Source organism: Triturus cristatus, chromosome 12 (assembly GCF_964204655.1).
Source record: "Triturus cristatus chromosome 12, aTriCri1.1, whole genome shotgun sequence".
Taxonomy (NCBI): Eukaryota; Metazoa; Chordata; class Amphibia; order Caudata; family Salamandridae; genus Triturus; species Triturus cristatus.
In genome coordinates, this window is record NC_140595.1 from 147,828,334 (window position 1) to 147,854,214 (window position 25,881).

Genomic DNA, 25,881 nt, shown 5'->3' on the forward strand with positions numbered 1-25,881 from the left:
TTCCCCGCATGTGTGTGAACTGACCTGTGTGCTTCTTCAAGTTGTTACCATGCAGGGGGGTGGAGCTCGCCACGACAGAAGATGTCCACTTCTTGAGCGAGCTCCTCCGGTCGCTGTAAAAATCCTAAAGAAATCCTGCTCACTGAGTGCATGTAGGGCACTAAATTGGTAAAACGAATGCACCGGAACACCGGAGCTACAAGCGGATCCATTTGCTAGATGCTTTTGCTGAAAAGATCCGGCGTAGCTGCGTAGCTGAGGTCTATGCAAGCCGGTCGAGCCGGGAAGCAGCGTGCTTGTGTGAGAAGTCACCCAAGATGCAAGGCACGCAAGACCGCATGATCCACCTTGTTGCCCCCCAGGGAAGTTTGACCCACTGAAACACCCCGGACTGCTAAAGGACTGGAGCAGACGCTATCAGTAAGGTGCTGCATGAAGGACTGCTCATCAGGGCGCCGCTCTGCAAACCGAGGGGAGGGGACAGCAGCAGCAACTGGGACGGGCCTCGCATATCCCGCGGGCTAGAGGAGATAGTGGGTGATACCCATCAACCCACAGGGGTACTGCATGATTTATTTGTGGGGGCCCAACAAAAAGCACCACCTCAGCGCACTGGGACGGCTGCGCTCCAGAGCACGAACACTGAGGGGTCGATACACTTGAGTTTTGCAGGCGCCACCGCGTTGAGGACCGACGGTGTGGCGTAGTGGATCCCGGACAAATTTCTACCAGCTGGTTGGCCCCATTGAGCTACATACGGCATGCGGTCCCTGCAGCCCGGCTGACGTATCTCACTGCTCGAGTAGGCGATGGTTGTGGAGCGGCTCCCCCGCAGGTACACTGGGAGGTGTGCAAGCAAAATCTGAGGGGCCAGGACCAGAGGGACACCCAATCACCATTAAGTCACCCACAACGGAAGAGCTAAGGGCTGGAATCGCAGGCACCGTAACATACGCGGAGATCCTTGGAGCGTTCCCTCCACTGCTCGACCAAGACCAGCCCACCCCCACAGCAAAGATACTTGACACATTGATCCTACCGATAGCCGTCCCGTGGACGCGGCAATCCGCACGTGCTGAGAGGAAGGAACTGGGCAAACATGGGCAAACCAGACCGCAGTCAGCCCAAACTCCATTTCGAAAAACTAAAAAAATTGACGGAGACTAAATCAGAGGAGCAGCAGCGTACGCAACAACCGGAGGGGAGCGCGAGTGAAGTGGCGAACAGCGATGTGCAGGCCATGTTCTCAACCATACAGGCAAGTATTGATGGGAAGATAGACTCTCTAACCTACAGGGTGGATCGCATGTCCGAGCGGCTGGACAAGCACACGGAACGAATCGACATGGCGGAGCGTCGTATCTCAGACGCAGAAGATGCTCACCAACAGATGGAAGTGCGCCAAGGGAAGATGGACAAAAGCTTTTTCAACTCTGCTGGCAAAGGCTGAAGATATCGAGGCGCGCTCTCGACGAAGCAACATACGCCTCATGGGAATAGCAGAAACAACCAACACGGGGCCAATGGAATGATATATTGAACAACTACTCATATCTCTGATGGGACGAGAGTTGTTTTCTGATGTGTTTATTATAGAAAGAGCGCATAGATCTCTGGCTCCCCCGCCACTGACTCGGCCAGGCCTCGACCGATAATAGACAAGGTATTGAACTATAGAGATCGAGAAGCGGTGCTCCGTAGAGCTCGTGAATTGAGCAGCCTGTCACATGAAGGAATGGACATAACTTTCTACCCAGATTTCACACCTCTGGTCCAGGAGGCACGGAAGAAATTTGTGCCTGTAAAGAAGAAACTTAGAGACCAAGATATACCATATGCAATGCTCTACCCGGCCCGCTTGCGGTTCATGGACAGCAGAAAGAATACTGTCTACAACTACCCAAAAGATGTGCTCAAATTCCTACAACAAAGAGGACTCCAGGGCGCACGACGGAGGTCGCCGAGAGGCGTGACAGAAGAACAGCCCGCCACCTCAGATGTCGAATGAAGGAACGGCTGTGACAGGTTGCATGCCGGCTGCGAGTTTACATCCCTTGAACTAAAGCTGTGGTTGCGAGATGTGACTCCGGGGCGCCCTATGACTTGGGCCCCAAGGATCTAATGTGTGCGTCGTTATCTAAGAATGATATGGAATTGGTGACGCCGATTGCAACATGGTCACTGAACTGGGACTGCGCACTGATATCCATGTCATTGGGCCTATTGGTAAAGGCAGCACGAACCATGAAATACAGATAAGTGCACATGAGAGCTTCGCAACAGTGTTAACTCAATATGTTTGAACATTTTGCATATGCACATGGTTATTATATTAATGTATAAGGTTGAATTGTTTCTGAGTGCAGTTAAATTGGCTGTAAGGCTAGTGACTTGCAGGCTATGGTGAGCAGCAGACTAACTGATTTGATAGCGACCACCCTAGTGATTTTATATCACTGGGCATCGGACTGGTGGCTCCCGCCACCCTGTGTATACCACACCTAGTTATTTTTCTGTTGGGGGGGGGATGGGGCAGATGTAACGGTATGGGTCGTGGCTTCGCAAACGAGGGAGTGGCGAAGTGGGAGGGGGTTGGGATGGGAGTTATGCAGAAAAGCCTGGTCGGCAATAGAATAGAAACTTTAGACTGTTTTACTATTAGCATGTACACCAATTGCTCTCGAAATCAGTTAAGACACAACACTGAGTACAGATAGTAGAAGCAGAGACACGAGACCCTTAACATTCTTGACATGGAATGTGCGTGGCCTACATAACCCACAGAAAATACGCAAGGTATTCGCATACTTGGACCACCACAAAGTTGATGTTGCATGCCTCCAGGAGATACACCTAACAGGCCTTGCGGAAAGCAGAATAGGTGCGAGATGTGCATCCTACCGGTTCGCTTCTTCATACTCCACATACGCCAGAGGGGTGTTACTCCTAATAAGACGTGGTACCCTCTTCCACTATATCCACTCCATTAAAGATGACCAAAGGCTTTATGTGATGGTTCATGGAAATTTTGGAGGCTCCGCCTTAACGATTGTCACAGCATATGGTCCCAATACTGACGATCCGTCCTTTTTTGTACAGTTACTTGCAAAATTACACACACTGCCTCCCGCAGCGGTCCTATGGGGAGGGGACTTTAACACTTGCATAGACCCAGCCCTGGACAGATCAACTGGGATTGATAGATACGGGAAGCAGGCGGCTGTAGCGCTGAGAGACGGTATGGAGGAATATGCCTTGTTGGATGTGTGGCAACTACGTAACTCAGATTGTAGTGAAGGTACCTGCACGTCCTCTGCTCATAACTCGTGGTCCAGGCTAGACTATTGGCTGGCTACGCAAGATATTTGTACATGGACGACATTCATAGTGTCAGGATTGCCACGCACAGGACGCTGTGAGCAGTGATCCTGCTAACACGCATGCGCAGTAGCGGCGCTACCCTAGAAAAGGCTTGAAGCGCGATAGCTCAGGGCTTCGCGTTCTAGTGTTGCCCCGCAGCGTTGACGTTCATTTCCTGTTTCCTGTCTTCGAATCCTGTTTTCCTTCCGGACGACGCCTTTCGGCATTCGCGTGCCTGGGACTTAGAGCCAATTGAAGATTCCTATTTGTTGCCCTGACAGAGCTCTGTATTAGGGGGTAGAAGCGCACCGTTACTCTCCGTGCCTTTGCCCCGTGCCTTTACTCTCCGTGCCTTTGCCCCGTGCCTTTGCTCCGTGCCTTTGCCCAGTGCACAGTGCCTTTGTATCGTGCCTTTGCCTTGCTCTTCGCACGCTACTTGTAGTTCGAGTTTGCGAAGGCAGGCAGGGCCCGTTATTGTGCTTCCCTTGCTTCTCTGCTGGAGATATCGCCACCATCTTTTCTGCCCTTGTGATTTGTTCCGCATACTCAGCGCTCCGCCCGCCTTTCCGGAATTGTCTCCCGAGGGCCGGCCAGGTGTCTTGGGGTGCATTCCCTCCATTTATTTGTCCCTAGCTCTCTCCCCTATCTCCTCTGGAACCCTTCTCAGCTTGGGTGGCGTGCGTCTCTTGCCTCTCTGGACTCGTATGTGAGGCGCTGGAGAACTACCTTGTCAATCCAAGCTGGGATGAGCAAACAACACTTCTTCATACAGCCTTCTGGGAACTAGTTACAAACGAATTGTAACTTTATCGGTGCTACGATGAACATTTGATCTTCGTCCTGCATATATAACCGGTAACGGGGAAATGACCAGTAGAGAGGGGAAGGGGAGGCTATTTAAGTTAATCTGACTCATGCATGTTTTTCTATGTTTAGAAGATCACATGTAGAAGAGAAGATCTTCTCCACAGATTGCTCCCATAAAGTGTCTGTTGGACCCGGCCTCGTGGGGGGTCTTAACCCTCTTGGATTGTGCTCGTCCCCCGCACCGGCCTACACAGGCCGCCCTTTCAGGCCGCCAGGGACCCCTCCTCCCTTCGAGGCCCCCTTTGGATTGTACCCGTTTCCCACACCCGCCTCAGCGGCCCCCTTTTCCAGGTCACCCAGGGACCCCTCATCCCTTCGGGGTCCCCCCATGCTTGCTCCACGCACCAGCCCACGCAGCCCGGCTCCCTCCGGCCTCGGCCCCAGCGAAGCCCCGACATCGAGGCACCAAGATCTGGCCAGGGGGCACCGCATGGCCACTTCACCACTCCCGGAGGAGGAGAGTTTCGATGGGACCCCCCACCGTCCCTCAACACCTAGGTGCGATCGTCCTCCGGCCTCCCCGGGCCTGGCACCTTTCCCGCTGGGCGTCTGGCCTCTCCCAGCCCGGCCTCTCCGCCCCCCAGGCGCAAGGGTCCGGACATCAAAGGGCTCCAGACCTATATCTGGGGCAACCCCGCAATGGGACAGTAGTTGTATCCCGGAGTCAAGAGCCCTGCTGATGGAATCGCGGCTGACCCTACGGAGAAGAACTCTTGCTTGAGACTATACCACGAGCCCTGCTGACTGCGTCGCGGCTCCACCTTATTGAGACAAGGAACCTCACGGAACATCGGGACCCTGCTGACGCTGTCGCGGCCCAACCTCGCTGAAACCTCCCTCGGAGCCCTACTGACGTCGTCGCGGCTCGAGATGAACTGAAACACCTTAAGAGCCCTGCTGACCTGGTCGCGGCTCGAACTCCACGAACTGATCGCCAGAGCCCTGCTGACGCCGTCGCGGCTCGACCACTCCGAGACCCGGAGTCCCTCCAGCTTGAGGATCAAGAACTGGGCCCAGGGTACTTTCGTACCAAGCTGCTACTATAGACTGTCCCGCTACCCCGTCCCTACCCGAGACTTTGAGACTTTTGTGGATCCCTCGATCCCCCTTGTACATATCGATAACCGTAATTTCTTAGATGCTGATAAAGAACTGCTCGTCTTGATAAACATCCTCGAGTCCTGTGTGGTGGTGTTACTGTGCTAGTACGTTATAGGAGAAGGACCTCTCCTAGGAGGCTTCTCAGCAGCGCTCGGCTACTTCGTGCAGTGTGGGGGCCCCTCTGGGTGGTCTCTCCGACTCCCCCGAGGTCCGCCTTCCAACATTTGGTGGCCAGCGACAGGATCCGAGCCGAACGCAGATCGTACAAGCAAGTAACCCACTCGCTATCCATCCAGACGAACAGAGACCATGGAGTTCCAACCAGAACGATTAGAAGAGTACACGCACAAAGAGTTAAAACAGTTCTGCAAGGGCATTACGACCACCGGCCTAGGTACCAAGGAAGAGATGCAGAAAGCCCTGAGAACCTGGATAGAGTCCGAGGCGGGTCCCTCCCAGAGTGAAGGTCCCCTGCCCCTGAATGCAGCCACGCCACCAGCACCGACCCCAGCGAACGGAGGGAGAAACAGCCTGGAAACCGGCCTCTCCGCGGAAGAAATACGAGAGCGGGAGAAGGTCCGGACCCATGAGCTAGAGCTCGCACGACTTCGGCTGGACGGCGAAATCCTGCTGGCGGAAAAGAAATTGGCCATGGAACAGCTACGGCTACAAGAGGAGATAGAGGAGAAGAAGCGGCATCGAGAGCTGGAGGAGAAAAGGCTGACCCTCGAACACGAGCGGGGCCTCAAAGAACTCGAACTCAAGGCCCAGAAGGGGGAGACCGGCACCCCCAGCAATAGAGACGCTCTGCCGCCCACCGAAGCCAAGGTCCATATTCCCAAGGATGTCGTCAAGGAGTACTATAAAAACGACGACATCCAGCAGTGGTTCAAGGCGTACGAGGTGGCCATGACCTCCCATCGGGTACCCCGGAAGGATTGGGGTGCCGGCCTATGGGGTCGGTTCCTTAGCGAGGGCCGAGACACCCTGCTCCAGCTCCCGGAAGAGGTGATGACCTCGTACGATCATATGAAGGAGGCCCTGCTCACCCGCTACGGACTAACCGCGGAAATGTACCGCCAGCGTTTCAGAGACTGCAAGAAAATCCCCGGCACCACGTGGGTAGAGTATGTTGACTTCTTCAGCAGGGCCCTAGAAGGTTGGATCAAGGGTAGCAAGGTCACCACCTACAGGCAGCTGGTTGACCTCATTATTTGGGAACACCTCTCCAACAACTGCTTCGTGGAGCTAAGACAACACCTCCTCGACAGCAAGCTGACCGAGCCGCGGAAGCTCGCCGCCGAGGCCGATCGATGGGTCAACACCCGAGTCCCCCGGAACCCGATGGGGGAGTACCAGCGAAACCCCACCGGACCCCCCCGCCAGCACGGCGGAGGAGGAGGGTCGAACCGGAACCGGGAAATTCCAGCCAGGCCGCCCCGGAGTCCGCCTCGGGGGCCGCATCAGCAACACCCCTCCCCGAGCCTAGCCCGAAGAGGGACGACGCCAGCCAAAATCGGACCCCGGCCCCCGATAACCTGCTACGGCTGCCAACAAACAGGACACTATGCCAGCGACCCTGCCTGCCCCATGAACCGATGAGGTGGGACCAGCGGGCCCCCGCCCTGACAACTGGCGGCTGCCGCCCTGGGAGAAGGGGAGGAAGAGGAAGAACCCCTCGACAGGGGGTCCACTGAGTGGGAGCCGGCGGCCATGTCCCTGGTCTGCCTGGGCAGCCGAGAGATGGTGCCCCGAGCACCCATCCCGAGCAACACCCAGAAGTTCCAACAGTGGGTCACTATCAATGGACGACGGGCCGAAGCCCTCCGTGACACCGGAGCCAGTGTCACCGCTGTCCGCTGCCACCTGGTGACCCCCGAACAGATCCTGCCAAATGTGCTATGCCCCGTCCGGACGGCCGACAACAGCGAAAGCATGTGCCAGATGGCCCAGATCCCCTTCGAATGGGGAGGGGTGATGGGCCTGCTGAAGGTGACTGTCCGCGACGACGCTCCAGTGGACTGCCTCCTGGGGAACGACCTAGAGAGTTCCCCCTGGGCTCAAGTGGAGCGGCGAGAGCATCTCCGAATGTTGGGACTACCCGAATGGGCCTGCGCCACCCCCCGGTCCATGGCCGCCCAGGCCTCCCGCTCGTCCATGACAGCCGACACCGTCTATTGGGCCGAAGGACTACTGTACAGCGAACAGAAGATTGCAGAACTGGGGGCCAGTCGCGTGCTGGTGGTCCCCCTCCGATTCCGGGAGTTCCTCCTCAACCTGGCACATGATGTGCCCCTCGCCGGGCACCTGGGGCAGGACAAAACCTACAGCCGCCTGGTGACCCACTTCTACTGGCCCCGGATGCGGAGGGACGTGGACAACCACTGCCGGTCCTGCCAGACCTGCCAAGCCAGCGGCAAGACGGGGGGACGGGTCAAAGCCCCTCTCCAGCCCTTCCCAGCAGTCAACACCCCGTTCGAACGGGTCGGAATAGACATCGTAGGGCCCCTGGACCCCCGGACCGCCCTGGGTCACCGCTTCATCCTGGTCCTCGTAGACCACGCAACCAGGTACCCTGAGGCCATCCCGCTTCGAACTGTGACAGCCCCCGTAGTGGGCCGGGCCTTAATGGGGATCTTCTCGAGAGTAGGATTCCCCCGAGAAGTGGTGAGCGACCGACGTACGAACTTCATCTCCAAATACATGCGGTCCCTGTGGCAGCAGTGCGGGGTCACGTACAAGTTCACCACGCCATACCACCCTCAGGGGAACGGACTGGTCGAGCGGTTCAACAGAACCTTAAAAGGCATGATCAAGGGCCTGGAAGAACCCCTACGGCGGAGATGGGATGTCCTGCTGCCGTGCCTCCTGTTTGCCTATCGGGAGGTCCCGCAGAAGTCCCTGGGGTTCAGCCCTTTCGAATTGTTGTACGGGCATCCAGTCCGAGGACCCCTCAGCCTGGTCAACGAGGGCTGGGAGACGAAGCCCCGAGATGCCCCTCCCGACGTCTACAGATACCTCCTGACCCTACGAAACCAGACACGAAGGTTCAGAGCCCTGGCCGAAGCCAACCTCGAGGCCAGCCAAGAGGACATGAAAAGATGGTACGATCAAAACGCCTCTACCATCGAGTTTGAGCCGGGCCAGCAAGTCTGGGTCATGTCACCGGTTGACCCCTGCGCCCTCCAGGACAAATGGACCGGGCCCTTCAAGGTGGTGGAGAAGAAGAGCCCTGTCACCTACCTGATCGACATGGAGTCTCCCTAGAACCCCCTCCGGGTTCTACACGCTAACCGGCTCAAACCCCACTTTGCCCGGACCGAACTAAGCCTACTGCTAGCGACGGACGACGGGGGCGAAGGCGACTCCGAGCTCCTACCCGACCTCCTGCGGACCAGCGACCACGACGGGACCATCGAAGGCGTCCAACTCGCCTCCTCCCTGACCCCGGAACAGCACCACGACTGTCAGCAACTGTTGCAGCCCTTTGCGGGCCTCTTCTCCCTCACTCCGGGGGTGACTCCATGGTGTGTCCACGACGTCGACACTGGGGACAGTCCCCCCATGCGACACAGAGCCTACCGAGTACCCGACCGGGTGCGGGCCTGCATCCAGGCTGAGGTGGCGAAGATGCTGGCCCTCGGTGTCATCGAGCCCTCCGACAGCCCGTGGGCCAGTCCCGTCATCCTGGTGCCAAAGGCCGCCGCCCCAGGCACCCCCCCGGAGCTACGATTTTGTGTGGACTACCGGGCCCTGAATGCTGTTACCAAGACCGATGCCCATCCTCTTCCCCGGGCCGACGAGCTCATCGACCGCTTAGGAGCAGCCCGCTACCTGAGCACTTTTGACCTCACCGCCGGGTACTGGCAGATCCAGCTCACCCCCGGTGCCCAAGAGAGATCCGCTTTCTCCACCCCTGATGGGCACTACCACTTTCGGGTGATGCCCTTCGGCATGAAGAACGCCCCGGCCACCTTCCAGAGACTAGTGTACAAAGTCCTGGCCGGGCTAGAGGCCTTCAGCGCGGCTTATTTAGATGACATTGCCGTATACAGCAGCCACTGGGCTGAGCACCTGGGGCACCTCAAAGCAGTCCTGGCCGCCCTCCAAAGGGCCGGGCTCACGATCAAGGCCAGCAAATGCCAGATAGGCCAAGGATCGGTGACCTATCTGGGCCATCAAGTAGGGAGCAGTCAGGTGGCTCCCCTCCAACCGAAAGTTGATGCCATCCAGGCGTGGGAACCCCCCACCACCCAGACAGCTGTCCGGGCCTTCCTGGGTCTCACCGGGTACTACCGGCGATTCATCAGAGACTATGGGAGCATTGTCGGCCCCCTCACAGAGCTCACGTCAAAAAAGCAGCCAAAGAAGGTACACTGGACCCCCCGCTGCCAGACGGCCTTCGAGACTCTCAAAACGGCGATGTGCACTGCCCCCGTGCTACAGGCCCCTGACTACAGAAAGGGGTTTGTGGTGCAGACGGACGCCTCCGAGTATGGAATTGGGGCCGTCCTGTCCCAGGTAGATTCGGAGGGACTCGACAGACCCGTGGCCTTCATCAGCCGACGGCTGCTGCCCCGGGAGCAGCGGTGGAGCACCATCGAGCGGGAGGCCTTCGCTGTAGTGTGGGCCCTCAAAAAGCTCCGGCCTTATCTCTTCGGCACCCACTTCCGTGTCCAGACCGACCACCGGCCCTTGCGGTGGTTAATGCAAATGAGGGGCGAGAACCCCAAGCTACTGCGATGGTCCATCTCGCTGCAAGGGATGGACTTCTCTGTTGAACACCGGCCCGGCAATGACCACGCCAACGCCGACGGCCTGTCCCGCTTCTTCCGCCTCGACGAGGAGAACCCCCAAGGAAATGGGTGACTCTCCCTGCCTTCGGCTGGGGGGGACGCCTGTTGGACCCGGCCTCGTGGCGTGGTCTTAACCCTCTTGGATTGTACTCGTCCCCCGCACCGGCCTACACGGGCCGCCCTTTCAGGCCGCCAGGGACCCCTCCTCCCTTCGAGGCCCCCTTTGGATTGTACCCGTTTCCCACACCCGCCTCAGCGGCCCCCTTTTCCAGGTCACCCAGGGACCCCTCATCCCTTCGGGGTCCCCCCCATGCTTGCCCCACGCACCAGCCCACGCAGCCCGGCTCCCTCCGGCCTCGGCCCCAGCGAAGCCCCGACATCGAGGCACCAAGATCTGGCCAGGGGGCACCGCATGGCCACTTCACCACTCCCGGAGGAGGAGAGTTTCGATGGGACCCCCCACCGTCCCTCAACACCTAGGTGCGATCGTCCTCTGGCCTCCCCGGGCCTGGCGCCTCTCCCGCTGGGCGTCTGGCCTCTCCCAGCCCGGCCTCTCCGCCCCCCAGGCGCAAGGGTCCGGACATCAAAGGGCTCCAGACCTATATCTGGGGCAACCCCGCAATGGGACAGTAGTTGTATCCCGGAGTCAAGAGCCCTGCTGTTGGAATCGCGGCTGACCCTACGGAGAAGAACTCTTGCTTGAGACTATACCACGAGCCCTGCTGACTGCGTCGCGGCTCCACCTTATTGAGACAAGGAACCTCACGGAACATCGGGGCCCTGCTGACGCTGTCGCGGCCCAACCTCGCTGAAACCTCCCTCGGAGCCCTGCTGACGTCGTCGCGGCTCGAGCTGAACTGAAACACCTTAAGAGCCCTGCTGACCTGGTCGCGGCTCGAACTCCACGAACTGATCGCCAGAGCCCTGCTGACGCCGTCGCGGCTCGACCACTCCAAGACCCGGAGTCCCTCCAGCTTGAGGATCAAGAACTGGGCCCAGGGTACTTTCGTACCAAGCTGCTACTATAGACTGTCCCGCTACCCCGTCCCTACCCGAGACTTTGAGACTCTTGTGGATCCCTCGATCCCCCTTGTACATATCGATAACCGTAATTTCTTAGATGCTGATAAAGAACTGCTCGTCTTGATAAACGTCCTCGAGTCCTGTGTGGTGGTGTTACTGTGCTAGTACGTTATAGGAGAAGGACCTCTCCTAGGAGGCTTCTCAGCAGCGCTCGGCTACTTCGTGCAGTGTGGGGGCCCCTCTGGGTGGTCTCTCCGACTCCGAGGTCCGCCTTCCAACAGTGTCCTGGCAACTTCATGTAGATATAAGGTATATATATATGCACCTCCTTTTCCCTGGTGAATGCTTTTCTGCCTTCTCTCTCCTCTTCTCAACCCTCTCACTCCATTCTGATATTCTTTTCAGAAATCCTATACAGCAAGCTTCCCTGAGACCAGATACAATCCGGGTTGTGACATCCAGAGGAGGCAGCTGGCGGAGGCTACAGAGTTTTCTTCCCCTCTTTCCTTGTTTTGTTTCCCTGCTTTCCCCTATTACCAGTACTCTCTAGAGTCTGATAGAGGAATTTGGTGGTGGTGGAAGGCAGGGGTTTAGCAACGATTTCACAACCAACTCTGTGGCGCTCCTGCAGAATCCATTCCGGGTAAGATCCTTACACATAGAGCACATGCCCAAAACACTTTCAGACCACGTACCCGTCAGGCTGGCACTTGCCATCCCCACACACACCCCACGACAGTTTACATGGCGTCTGCAGCAGAGCGCACTAAAAGACCAGGTATTCAGATCCGAACTACGCCAGGCTATAGTTGAATATTTTGAGGATAATGCCAGCTCCGTGAGTAGTGCGGGAACGCTGTAGGAGGCTTTTAAGGTAACAGTCAGAGGCCACTGTATCAGTAAACATGCTGGTATCCTAAAAGATATCCAACAGCAACTGGCAAAGGTGGAACCGGAAATACGGCAACTAGAGGTGGAATATGAGGCCACGCAGGATGCCCGGCTGCTGGCCGATATTAGAATGAAAAATGATACCTATAACGACTTTGCCAATACCGAAATAAAATATATATCGAGGAAGTACACAGCACGTAAATACGGAGAAGGTGGCAGACCGGGGCGGACACTCTCACACAGGATCCGACCGGTGCACGTGACATCCTACATAACACAAATTAAGAACAGGCAGTACCAACCCACATTCGACACCTCCTCTATACTGGACTGTTTTTCAGAGTTCTACTCAAGCCTCTACACTGGCAATCGACAACCCCACCGCCTGAGATCAATCAATTTCTAGATGATATTGCTCTGGCGTTGCTGTCGAATGACCATCGAGAATATTTCTGTCATCACATTACTGAAGATGAGATAAGGGAAGCGATAAATTCCCCCCCCCCCGGCAACAAGGCGCCAGGTATAGACGGACTCCCAGGGGAGTTCTATATAGAATTCAGAGACCTGCTTCTCCCACATTTGGCAGAGATGTATGAGGAAGCGTATGAGAATGGCAAGTTACCTTCCTCTTTGCGGGAGGCAGTTCTAATCACACTCCTTAAACCAGATAAGGACCTAGAACGGTGTGAATCTTACCGACCATTATCATTGATAAACATAGACGCAAACATTTTATCAAAAATTGTTGCTTCCCGTATACATCCTCTGTTACGTAATTTAATATTGCCGGATCAGGCCGGCTTTATCATGTCACGGTCCACCTCACAGAACATAAGGACTATATTTACAATGTTACATCACTTATATCCGGATCTGCCAGCAGCAGCGACCTTATTGGACACTGTGAAGGCCTTTGATTCCGTTGAATGGCCCTTTATGTTCACGGTGCTGCGCAGGATGGGGTTCCCTGAACCCTTCCTGCGATGGATAGCATTACTCTACACTGAGCCCAGTGCACGTATTCGAGTAAATGGATAAACATCAGACCAAATTATGATATATCGCGGCACAAGGCAGGCCTGCCCGCTGTCCCTGCTCCTTTTTACAATAGCCCTAGAACGTTTGGCATGTAAAATTAGGCAAAAACATGTAGAATCCTCTCTACAGTTTCAACTACGTCCAGTTGCCATATTGCTCTCTGCGGACGACATGGTCCTCTACACAAGACACCCAGATCGTAACTTGAACCAATTAGTTAGAGAATATATTAAGTTTGAACAATACTCTGGTCTTAGCATAAACTGGGACAAGTCAGTGATCATACCACTAACGCCAATTACACAGCGTCCGTCTCTTGATTGCCCACTACAATGGCAGTCTGAACCAGTGAAATATCTTGGTATATGGATACACCGGGACCCTGAGGTGGTAATAAGAGAGAACTACGGCAGAGCGATCCCCAAATTGGGGGACCAGATAGAACGATGGATTAAACTGCCACTATCTTTGGCGGATAGGGTTGTTATACATAAAATGGTGTTGCTGCCGAGATTTTTATATTTGTTTATGAATATACCGATTTGGCTCAAGCAAGCAGTATTTGCACAGGTACGAACTGCCATACGAAGACTGACCTGGGCGGGGAAACCGGTGAGAGTGGGCTGGAGGGTACTAACTAGACCATATCACAAGGGGGCTTTCGGAGCCCCGGATCTACAATTATACTTTTACTGCGCGCAGGCACAACACGCTCACTATTGGTTACACCCACATGGTCATATACCGCACATAGCAGTAGAACACGACAGTGTGCAACCGACCCCCCTAGTCACGTTTATCTCTGATCCAAGGACAAATTCCCAAAAGGAGGCAATATACCCTGTACACTGCACATCACAAGAAGATGCTATCCCTACGTGGGGAGATGGGGCTAAACACCATGGGCACTATGTTTCCACATGGCCACTTTCTATCATGGGACAATCCGTCACTCAGCACACACTGCACGCCTTTAAAGATCTTTGCATACCTACGGCTGCGCATGGCGGTTAGGGAATTGTATCCCTCTTTTCCAGTAGAACCAAATTCCCTTAATGCATTGCAAATCTTACTGATTGCACCCACGCAGCAGCAATTGGTAGCGAGGCTATACGCTGCTGCTCAGGCAGAACAATGGCAACCTCCCAATAGGTCGCTTCAAAGATGGGAGGAAACATTAGGTAGTCCTGTAGCTATAGAGGATTGGGATTACAGCTGCACGTTGATAAAGTTGCTTACCCCAAACTGTAACTTGTGTATAATACATTTTAAATTCCTACATCAAGTATACTTTACGCCTGCCAAACTTCACAAATACGGCCTACGGCCAGAGGATACCTGCCATAGATGTGGTGCTCTGAATGCAGACTTTCTGCATGTGGCGTGGTCATGTCCACAGTTCCAACCCTACTGGAGAGATGTAACAAATGCTCTTACACGCATGCTAACAGAAACAATACCTCATGACCCTCTACCATGTCTACTGGGAACATACAAAATAAAATTGACTAGAAGGCGGAAATTTCTAGCAGTGGCGCTGCTGTTGGCCAAACGCCACATCGCGGTACGTTGGGGTAGCAAACGCCCTCCACGGTTCAAAAACTAGATCACAGACATGACATACTGTAAAGAGACACTGGAGGTATACTCGGAAGAGCTTCCTCAGGCATCCAGACCCAGAGATTTCTGGATACCCTTTGTACAGTACCTTAGCTCCACACAAAACACAGATTGAAAATTCTTAACATGCTGCGAGGGTGGGAGTGGGAGGGTTGGCTTGTGTTCGGGGGTAATATCAGGACTAACGAAGTGTTGTACATGGGACAGAACGGGAAGCAATTAGTAGGCGAACCGGCTTGCAGATGGCAAGCATTTGTAAGATCCAAGTGTAATTCTATAGAATGATACCAAGACATGTGCCACACAGGACATTGAATGTTGAAAAAGTGTACTCTGAAGTTGTCTACTGCGTTAGACTGTTGATATTGTGTACTCGTACAATTTTCTTATGCTGACCAGAATAAACAAAATATATTTTTTTTAAATGATAAGTTGTTACCATGCAGGTGTGGAGCAAAGACCTCCTATGGTATGATCTCATGGTCATCCTTACCTGTGCAGAAACAGAGGCAATATGAATTTAAAAAGCTAGGCTCTCAATGGCCAGTTGGGATCATTAAAGTCCTGGGAGAGGCACATACACGTACAGAAGTAATGGGTGTGCATGCTTTCCGATCTATGAACTACGTACCTTACTATAGCCACAAGGAAGACTTCTGGTAGCACCTCCTACTTCTGTGGGTATGTAAGGTCAGCTTATCAGACAATACGTGAAATTACATTATATAACACAGTATCCATGTGACATCTAGCAGGCCCTGTAACTGTTAAGCTAGCAGAATTCTGCTAACCTGATAGGGCAAACTGGACTTCAAGGTTATTTTCAAGAAGCTGTAGGGTTGAGCTCATTAACCTTACAACTTGGCTTCATACCCCTGCTACAGGCGGGTGACCACCATCTTCATTGACCTTTTACTCGTAACCTATCAGACTTTATGGTATTTTCAGCAGAAAGTTGGTGTTACTGATTTACCGATCATTGTGAGGCCAGCTCTTGAGAACCTCAGGTAGTCATTGGTTACTTGGTGGTACCTGGTTTGACTACTGTTCTTTACTACTAGTCTTGGAGTGCCACGATACGATTGCACTTGGATTGGATAGCAAAGTTACCCCCTTTAGGCAATTGACTTTCCAGGTGTAGCGAAGTCGTGCAGCCAGGGCTTACTCTCAAAGGCTACAGAGAATAGAAACTCAAATACAATATCAAACAGTTAACAAAACAATAAACACACAACCTAGCCAGTGATAAAACTTTAAAGAATAACTCTTTTTTTGTTAACAAGTAAATATATAGACAGCTTAAATTAGTGTAGACAAAGAAAAAAATGGATGTGAGGACGCTCTGAGGCCACAGTATAACCTCAAGTGTTTTTACGGCATGTATGCAGTAATCGCTGTATTTTCAAATGATAGTGATCCCTCTGACAAATGTTATCCTATGTGCATTGCTCATGAGCTCTCTATTATTGTTGGGACCCATCAGATTTACATGAGTGATTGTAACAAATGCTCAGTCAATAAGATAGAGGTGTCTGGCAAAGGGATACATTGTGCTATGATTTGCAGAAAACCCTCTGTTGATCCTAAGCTACATGTGGTAATGGCTATCAAGGCATCCACGTTTGCAGTCTAGCAGGGTTGGTTTAATCATCTGTAGCTCTTGAGGCTTCCCCATGCTAAATGGAGATCCAGGTCATCTCAGATCGACTGGGGAGCTGTCATAAATTGGGGAAATCCATGAGGAAACAGCTACCCTGGATGCCCTTGTGCCTGAACTCCTCATCTTGTCACCCGTTTCATCAATTTCTCTTTCCTCCTTCCTTTTTCTCTCTCGCTCTCTCTTGATCCTGAACCTGTACCGTTCCTGAACACTCCACATGTCAACACTCTAGATTTAGGACAGAAATTTGCAAATCAAAAAATATAATTTCAACTTTCAATTTTATCCTATTCACAGTGCAAGTTAATGGTCAAATTAAATTGCCTTGATTATTTTCTTAAATCTATCTGTTCCCAAACGTCGGCATGTATCATCAATATAGCATAATTGCCAACATGCCCATCCAGGTGGGTGACTTCGGAAATAGTTTTATCTGAGCTTTCTCTCTTGCTTAAAAATGTCTGTACTTCAGTTCTAACAACCAGCAGCTGTGGGTTCAACCATGTGAGTGGTAAAAAATCTTTGTGCACCTGGAAACAGTGCCAGATGTGTTTTAGACAATAAACAGGCCAGGCTTTTCCTCTCCAGTCTGGTCCAAGCAGTATTAACTTTAAAATAAGTATATGGGGTGTTGGTTCAATATAGAATGAAAGTCAAGGCGTCTTACATTTTCTTTCACAGGAGGTGTCTGCCATACACTGAATATAGCTACCTATCATAACGATGAGATGCCTTAATATTTATCTTATTCCTCCGGTGCCTGCAAACTCACCTGGATGTGCCTCAAGCCTAAGTCTGCAAACTAATCTGCGGAGTGCCTCAAGGTTGATCCCTCAGCCTCACCCTCTTCAATGCATCTATGATCCCTCTGGCCAAGGTCAACCATGCACACAACATCAACATCCTCCCCTAAGCCGATGACATACAGCTGTTACTCTCCCTCTTGGACAAGACCCCAACACAAGAAACACGTTCACCAACTGCATGATCAAAGCTGCTAACAGAATGAAAGCCAACTGCCTCAAGCACAACACTGACAAGACAAAAGTAGTGATCATTGGCAAGAACACCTCACCATTGGACTCCATCTAGTGGCCGGCTGAATTCAGACCCTCAACCACACCCAGAACCCATGGCAGGAACATTGGAATAATACTTGACAGCAAACTGGACATGAGCGCACAAGTCAATGCTGTCACTGCATCCTGCTTACACACCCTGAACTGAGGATACTGATGAAGATGTTCAAATGGCTCTCAATCAACACTAGAAAAACTGTCAAGCATGCCTTAACCACCAGCAAATTAGTCTATGGGAACACCCTCTACACTGGGACCATGAAGCAACTCATTGGAAGACTACAAACCATACAGAACTCAGCAGCCACTCATCCTCAAACTCCTTCACAGAACTCACATCACTTCACATCTCAAGGAACACCACTGGCTCCCAACACACAAACTCGCTAAATTTAAACTCCTCACATTAAAGGAACTACACAACTCAGCCCCACCTACATAAATAGTCGCATATCCTTCCACCAACCACCCAGATACCTCTGCTTTGCAGTACTCCTACCCACACACATCCCGCGCAAACACAGAACCAGATCAGTAGGATGGGTGTTCTCTTACATCTCTGCTAAACATGGAACAACCTCCCACTCCACAGCGGAAACCCTCCTCGACTCTTCTTCAATTCCTCAAGAAGCTGAAGACCTGGTTTTTCAATTAACCAACCTACGATAGGCAGAGCTTGGCACACAAACCTGCTCAGTGCCAGGATACCCTCATGGGTGATAGTGTGCTTTACACCGTCAGATAACATACCATCTCTTTAGCCCTGCCAGGTGTCACACATTGCATTTTAGACTATTGCATTGTGTCATTTTTCTGTATAAAAGACAAATATAGAAATGTTATGATTATAACTGTAGTCAGCTGATAAATGTGTTCTCTAAAGTGTGCAATTTCTCCATGTCTTGTGGCACTGGACCAGCCCACTCCACATGGCACAGAGACTTGGGGCCATATGTAGGTACCTAAATACCGGTCGGTAACAGCCGAAAATCGTTAAATTTCCCCTTACCAACCGGTATTTAGGCAATTGAGATGTAGGAGGCTGGATTTAAGGATTCGGTAATTTACCGATTCGTTATTTTAAGGAATCGGTAAAATACCGAATCGGTAAATTACCGAATCCTTAAATCCTATGTAGGGAGCACTCAAGCGAGTGCATTTTTGTTTTAAGGATTCGTTATTTACCACCAACTACAGGTTGGTGGTAAATACCGAACACCGTTTAAAAAACAATTGTGTGCTTTTCTAGAAATGCCATGTGGCAGACATACATGCCCTTAGGGCATGTATGTGCGCTACATGTGCACACATGCACGATTCAGGGGTGCCACAGGGTGTCAATGTGACACCATGCCACCCTTGAATATGCTTCCCCTATTAGCAATTCGGTATTTACCGAATCGGTAATAGTGAATGGCTTCCCAATCATTCCTATGGGCCTCCAGGCCCATAGGAATGACTAGGAAGGTATTCCTTATTACCATTACCGAATCGGTAAATACCGAATCGGTAATAACGAATATTACCGATTCGGTAAAATTTACCGATTTTTTACCTACATTCTATTTACCGATTCTTAAATACCGAATCGGTAAAATTCGGTATTTAGGAATCGGTAAATAGAAATTACCTACATATGGCCCTTGATGTGCTAGTGTATTTCAGGTCACTTTGAGGTGTGAGTCCAATGCTTGACTTACAGAACTCCAAAGGTGGGCAGGAAAGGCCAGCAATTTCTGTAAAAAGTAATCTTTTTTGTTTCCTATTTGCTCTCATGAACTGTTTGGAAGGGTTGACTTTCAATAGCAGAGTTTCTAAGTTTGCAGAGGCCGCTTAGTAACAAAGCAGGACATGATGCAGTGAAGCTGCTTCTTTGACCTTTCTGTTTTTCAGCATTTTATGAATCAGATTGACGGCAAGGAATGTTGGGTCTTTGCCATAGTAGCAAGCATTGGCAGCATCAATAGGTCTAGCTTGTGAATGAATGTGCCTTTTATATAATTTAGGGGGTTAATCACTCAATAAGTTATGTTATGTTATGTTAACTAGTCTTCTAACGCGCACAGCTACTCCGAGGAGTGTCACGGCGCGAGCATAGGGAAACTGAAAGCATAACAAAAAACTCAGACAAAAAGATAAGATTTTAACAATTTTTTTAAAGCTACCGGGTCTTCCATACTGTGAAGCGCCAGCGGTAGAGCATTCCAAGCCTGGGCCGCCAGAACGGCAAGGGACGCACCACCTAGTCGGTGCCGGTGGAAGCAAGGCACCTTTGCCAACCTGAGAGCAGAGGAGCGCAGTAGCCTCCCTGGAACGTAAAAGGAGAACCGTTTCTGCAAATAGAGTTGCCCCAGGCCGAGAAGAGCACGGTGGGCAATAGTGAGAGATTTAAACATCACCCGCGCCTTCATAGGAAGCCAGTGGAGTGAGCGAAGATAACCTCGCACGCTATTCCTTAAGGGAATCTCTCCCAGAAGGCGAACCTCCACATTCTGCACCACTTGGAGTTTATTAAGGGAATATGCCAGGATCCCCACATACAGCGCTTGGCATAATCCAGGCGGGAGAGAATGAACACACGTACCACTGACTCTTTCGCCACCTGAGGAAGGAGTGGTAGAAATCTTCTCAGGACTCTAAGGAGGCCAAAACAGCATCCCGCGAGTCTCTTAACTTGAATTGTGAGAGAGAGATTATCTTCAAACCACACTCCAAGATTCTTTGCCACACAGCTGTTAGACAATGGGGGCGGGAACTCAGATGGCCAAATCATATCTCTGAAGCCAAGGGAGAAATTACCGAACAAAAGTACCTCAGACTTATCTTCATTACATTTTAATTGGGCCTTCGCAAGCCACTTGAATACCGAAGAGAGGCAGAACTGAACAGGGGCCACGGCTTCCTCATTTTTATTCCAAGTAAATAGTAACTGGGTGTCATCGGCATATGCGATCACCTTAGCCCCCAAATCCTCCACCAATATGGCTAGAGGAGTAAGGTAGATGTTAAACAAAAGGGGGCTAAGGGATGATCAGCTGAGGTAAGGATGCAGCTGGAGGAAGCCAGACTTGCTGAACCCGGCCCTCCAAAAAAAGACTTAATCCAACCCCAGGCTGATCCCGAATGGCCAATCTCCGCAAATCTGTCAAGCAATAGAGAATGGGGGACCGTATCAAATGCAGCCGACAGGTCGAGCAGCACTAAGGCTGCTCTCCCGCCGGCATCGAGACAGTCTCGAATCGCCTCAGTCACTTCTACCAACGCCCCTTCCGTGCTGTGAGAGGAGCGAAAACCCGACTGAGCCGGATGCAGGAGCTGCTCCCTCTCCACAAACTCAGACAGTTGTCTGTTCACTATCTTCTCACACACCTTAGCAAGGCTAGGAAGAAGAGAAATGGGCCTAAAATTCCAAGGAACCAAGGGATTGAGGTCAGGTTTCTTCAATAGGGGAAGGATTTTTGCCTGCTTCCAAACACTAGGGGCACAGGCATCCAGCAAAGAACGATTAATAATACTGTTCACCTCGAAGTTCACCACCTCCGCTACTGATGCCAATAGTCTTGCAGAGCAGGGGTCCACAGGTGAACCAGACTTCAGTCCCTTCAAAATCCTCAACGTACAAGACAAGTCAATCGGGGGAAAAATTAGCCAGAGAGTGGCTAGGAGAATTAGAATCGGAAATGGATGGAAAAATAGAATCAGTCATGGATGGCAGGGGATTAGAAAGAGGCAGTATAAAACTATCTTGAATCGCTCGAATTTTATCCCAAAAAAAGTTAGATAGCGTGTCACACCAGGCATCCGTCGCTGGCCGGGCGCTTATCTGAGCTATAGGTGACATAAAGCTCTGGACAATAGCAAAGATCTCCTTTGAGTTGTTATGCGCCTGGTCGATACGAACAGCATAGGAATCTTTTTTAGCTAGTGAGATAGCCTTATAATAGATTTTCTGGCTCTGCCTAAGCAAACCCTTTGCCACCAAGCAGTATTTACTGAGGTGCCAAAAACGTTCCAATTTTTTGCAATCCTGCTTCAAAAGTTTCAGCTCTACTGTGAACCATGGTTTGGAGGGAGACTCCCTAGAGCGCCTCATCGAAGTGGGGATGGCGATAGTAGTCATGGTGTCATGAATCCAATTAGAGAATGCTAAAAGGCTCCCATCCAAATCCTGAGGAAGAAGCAGCCTACTGGCTGATAACGCCAAAGCAAATTTGGCGGGTTCAATTCTTTTAAAAGGTGGTTTACGGCAGACTAAGGCCCTTGAACTAGGTAAGGCCACCTCCCAAAAGAAGAAGGTCAAAAAATGGTCCGACCAAGAGACTGGAAGGGGGTCATTGGCTTTGATGGAAAAGTTAGCAAAGATGGGATCAAGAATATGGCCCCCTTGATGGGTCGCCTCAGTGACCCATTGGGAAAAATGAGCTACTTGAAAAATATCAAGGAACTCTAATGCGTCCCTAGAATCTCTCTGATCCAGGTGTATATTAAAATCGCCAAGTATCAAATAATAAGAAAAACACAAAGCCCGGGCTGTCACAGCCTCATCACAGGCCTGAAGAAAGGATTTCGCCGGGCCTGGAGGACGATAAATCGGAGAGTCCCCCAACGTGAAATGAGCCGAAAAACGAATGCTAAAATCAAGGGCTTCACACCTACCCCAGGTACTAAAGTCACACTTGCAAAGCTCCCACTTCTCTTCAAAAATAATGGCCACCCCACCCCCCCTCCCCAGCAGACGGTCCAATCTACATATTTTATACCCCCCAGGAGTAGCCAGTGGGACAATTGGATCAGAAGAGCTATCCAACTAAGTCTCCGTGATAAACAGAAGATCCAGAGAGTTATCAAACAGGAGCTCAAACACATCAGAATGATGTTTCTTCAGTGAGCGAGCGTTTATCAGCGCCACTGAAATAGTAGGCACCCTCGAAGACCTACTAATGGAATTCGAGTCAAGACAGAGTTGAAACCCACAAACCTAACACACACAATCGCTTCCCCAACAAATTAGGATAGGCCTGATGGTTGCAAATAGTTCCCCTTAACAGTTTTAAAGACTCACTGGAGAAGCGCCGTCGAGTCGGCACACAAATAGACTGAGGGACAGCATAACTGGCCCCGGCCGCCGTCGGGACGCTGACGGGCGCAGACGGGCTTGCCTGAGGCGCGCCAGCGGTGTGCCCGCTGCTCGGATGCGCAGCATGCATTTTTGTAGCTCCGGTGGCCAGAAGACTAGAGAGCGCCCCACCAAAACAAAATGGCGTCTCTCGCTGGGACACCGGCAAAAACAGGAAGTGAGGAACCCCGATCAGCGGAGTACCGTGGAGACAGGTATATGTAGCAGAAAAATTCAGAAGATGTTCAGCTAGTGTGCAAACAAGCAATAAGATTAAAAAGACGTTAAAAGTTACACACAGACACAATTAATATTACGTAGCAGCAAAGTTATGGCAGCGCTGGAGGAGTAATGTGCAAGCTAAATTATGTCAGCCCCCCTAATGAACTCTGTCAATCATCTTTGCACTCACGCATCCATTCATCCATCCACTGACTGCAATAAAGCACTTACAAACTTAACAACGTATGCAAGATAAATTTAAAAAATACAAGTAGAAAAAAGAAAACATTCTGCGATCTAAAAACGTCCAGCATATGCTTGCTATAACAAAACTAAACATAGCAGCCGGTGTGAGTCTTGCAGAGGTATTGGAATTATATTATCATTTGTTTAAGGTTCCAACATGGCCACCACATTTAGAACCAACTTATTAGCCATCTCGGAATGGTAAAGCACTGATATACTATTGATAGGAGCATTCCATAATGGTCTACTGGTTTAGAGGAAGTGGCCAAGCGGGTTGCAGCGTACTGCTGATTAAATGAGAGGCAAGCAAGTGACCCGTTAGCACTGATTGGAGAGCTGTAGTATCCTCCTTAACTTACAAAGAGGAGAAAATGAAAGAGGAAACTACAAAAGGAGGAAATTGAAAACTAAGGGACTGGACTACAAGCCCAGAAAATGAAGTCATGTCATTCACAGAGCAAGAGAAGCAATGACTGATGTGGACTGAACCATTAGCTAGAAGTGTGTGAGCTGAAGCTGAAAGCTAGAGCAGGCTTAAGTCTGAAGCCTGGCTCTGGCTCCCTGGCTCTGACTCAGCTCGAGGTCCTTTTGGAACCTTCAGCCCGTAATGAGCTGAGCTTTTAAGTGGCTTAGGCCTGCAACTCTCCCTCTACTGAGGATGTATTTTTAGTGCCAGAGCTGCAGACTTTGGAACTGGGGAACTAGGCTCAAGTCTCGGCATCGGCTCAACATCCTATGATTCTGGAAAAATCACTTGATCTCCCCGTGCCTATAAAAATGAATGTGACCTTGTGTGATGTAACTGCCGCTCATGTGAAGCGCTGCAATACCTTTGGTCCAGGTTTGCGCTACATAAAACCTGCACAAAGAGGTCAAAAACAAAGTTATGACAGAAAAAAGGAAGGACAAATAGGTACCCATTTAGTGGTTGATTTGTTCAAAGTGACACCAGAAAACCTGGATAAATTGTGCCTTCTTCCTTAGAGTGTGTGACTTTGGGCATAATATTTATTTCACTAAAACTCCTTTTTGTTCATTATCCCGTATGAAAACACTTTCCAATATATGATTTCGGAACCAGTTTTTTGTACAAAAATCTACTGCATTTGATTTAATAGACTACAATGTTGCTCTATAATATTCAGAGCCACTAACAGGATTTACATGAAAACTGTTTTTCCTCTTAGTTCACTAATGGTATATGTTTAAAACCTATCACTTTCATAAAATACTTCTCAGGACAGTGCTTTAGTGTGACATATTAATGTCAAAGCTTTCATATATTAAATACATGCATTTTCAAATGTTATCATATTTTACCTGATGTTTGCTGCGTGATGTACATAGCAAACATTTGCAGGCTCATGCACGGGCTCTAAGATCCAAGCCAGAACCTTATCTCAACTCAGGCTCAGCTCACCCTGTAAATATGTTGGCTCGCCCATATCTACCATTACCTCATTCACCATGCTGCTTTCATGGATGGCAGAAGAGTGTAAATAACACTCAGACAGATCATTGGCAGAATATAGCTGACCCATAGGCTCTCCATGTATCTTTATAGATATATGTCTATATATAAGGTTGTAAGTATAATTTAATCATTTTCTTATTACAAGATCCTAGTACACATCTAAGAAAAGATGCTAACAAACATTATTTCAGTGCAAATCTTCTACCTCTAGAGTTTGCCAAGGGTGGTACCAACACCCAAATTCTTCCCTACAAATGGCACAGATCATGTAACAAAATAATTCTCTCTAGGCTTTCATACAGAATAATAACAATATATCCTTTAATGACCATTGACTTAACACAGGCTTTTCACAGTCAATATGTCAGGCCTACTGTCTTTATTGTAACTTTACATTATAAATCATCAGGCCTATAACCTTTATCATTGGCTTTACACCATAACTAATTCAGACCTGGTGGCAGAGTTAGAAAGTTTTTGCTTTGGGTTTGCATTCCTTTTTTAATGCAGACTCAACGCATAATCTTTTTTGACATTTACAAACTAGCGCAAATTGGGTTTTGCATTGGTTTGTAAGAAAAAGAAAAAGCATTGAGCAGCAGGGCTGGAGAAACCCCACAGACTCCCTGGTCTGAGCAGGGCGTCTTTCTAGCCTGCTCAGGCCAATCCCCGGGAGTCTGATGCAGCCCCAGTGCCTGCTGGGACACGGAAGAAGAAGCCCCCAACGCAACATAGCCGTCAACTTAAGATAAGTTTGTCTTTTTTTTATCCTCTCTCCACACTCCCCCTCCCCCACCCACTACCTTTTGTATGTGGCAGCCGCCACTGAGAAAAAGTAACCCAAATCAGTGTGAAGCGCTGCTTTGTGTTACTCTGAATCAAGGGGGCATTCCAGGGGTAGTACAAGGGTGTTCCCATGCTACCGCACATGTTTTTTTACACAAAACCCTATCAACTAACAATAGAAGACAGGGTTGCACTGCAAAAATTAACACCACTCGAAAGCAGGTGGTAAAAAGAGAAATGTTTTCATTTCTCCATTCTTTTTCGACTTTGCATGCATGCTGATCTGTACAGCACACCTGCAAGGTAGTAAAAGTTTTAAGAGTTGTCCATGCATGGTACTTTGTACTAGAAGGGAATCTTTCCAGTACAAAACCTATGCTAGACTCATGCACACACCCTTGTACTATGGCACAAAGGTGTGTGCATGGCGCTCAGCAAAAACTTCTACGCCGGCACTAGGGAGAGGGGAGGAGAGTGCCATATCTCTGTAGATAAGGTACTCGCCTACTCTCTCCCTGTCACGCAATGCAGCGCAGCATTTTTACCTGCGGCACTGCATTGCGTGACACTTTTGTAAATCTGGACTTTACTACTTT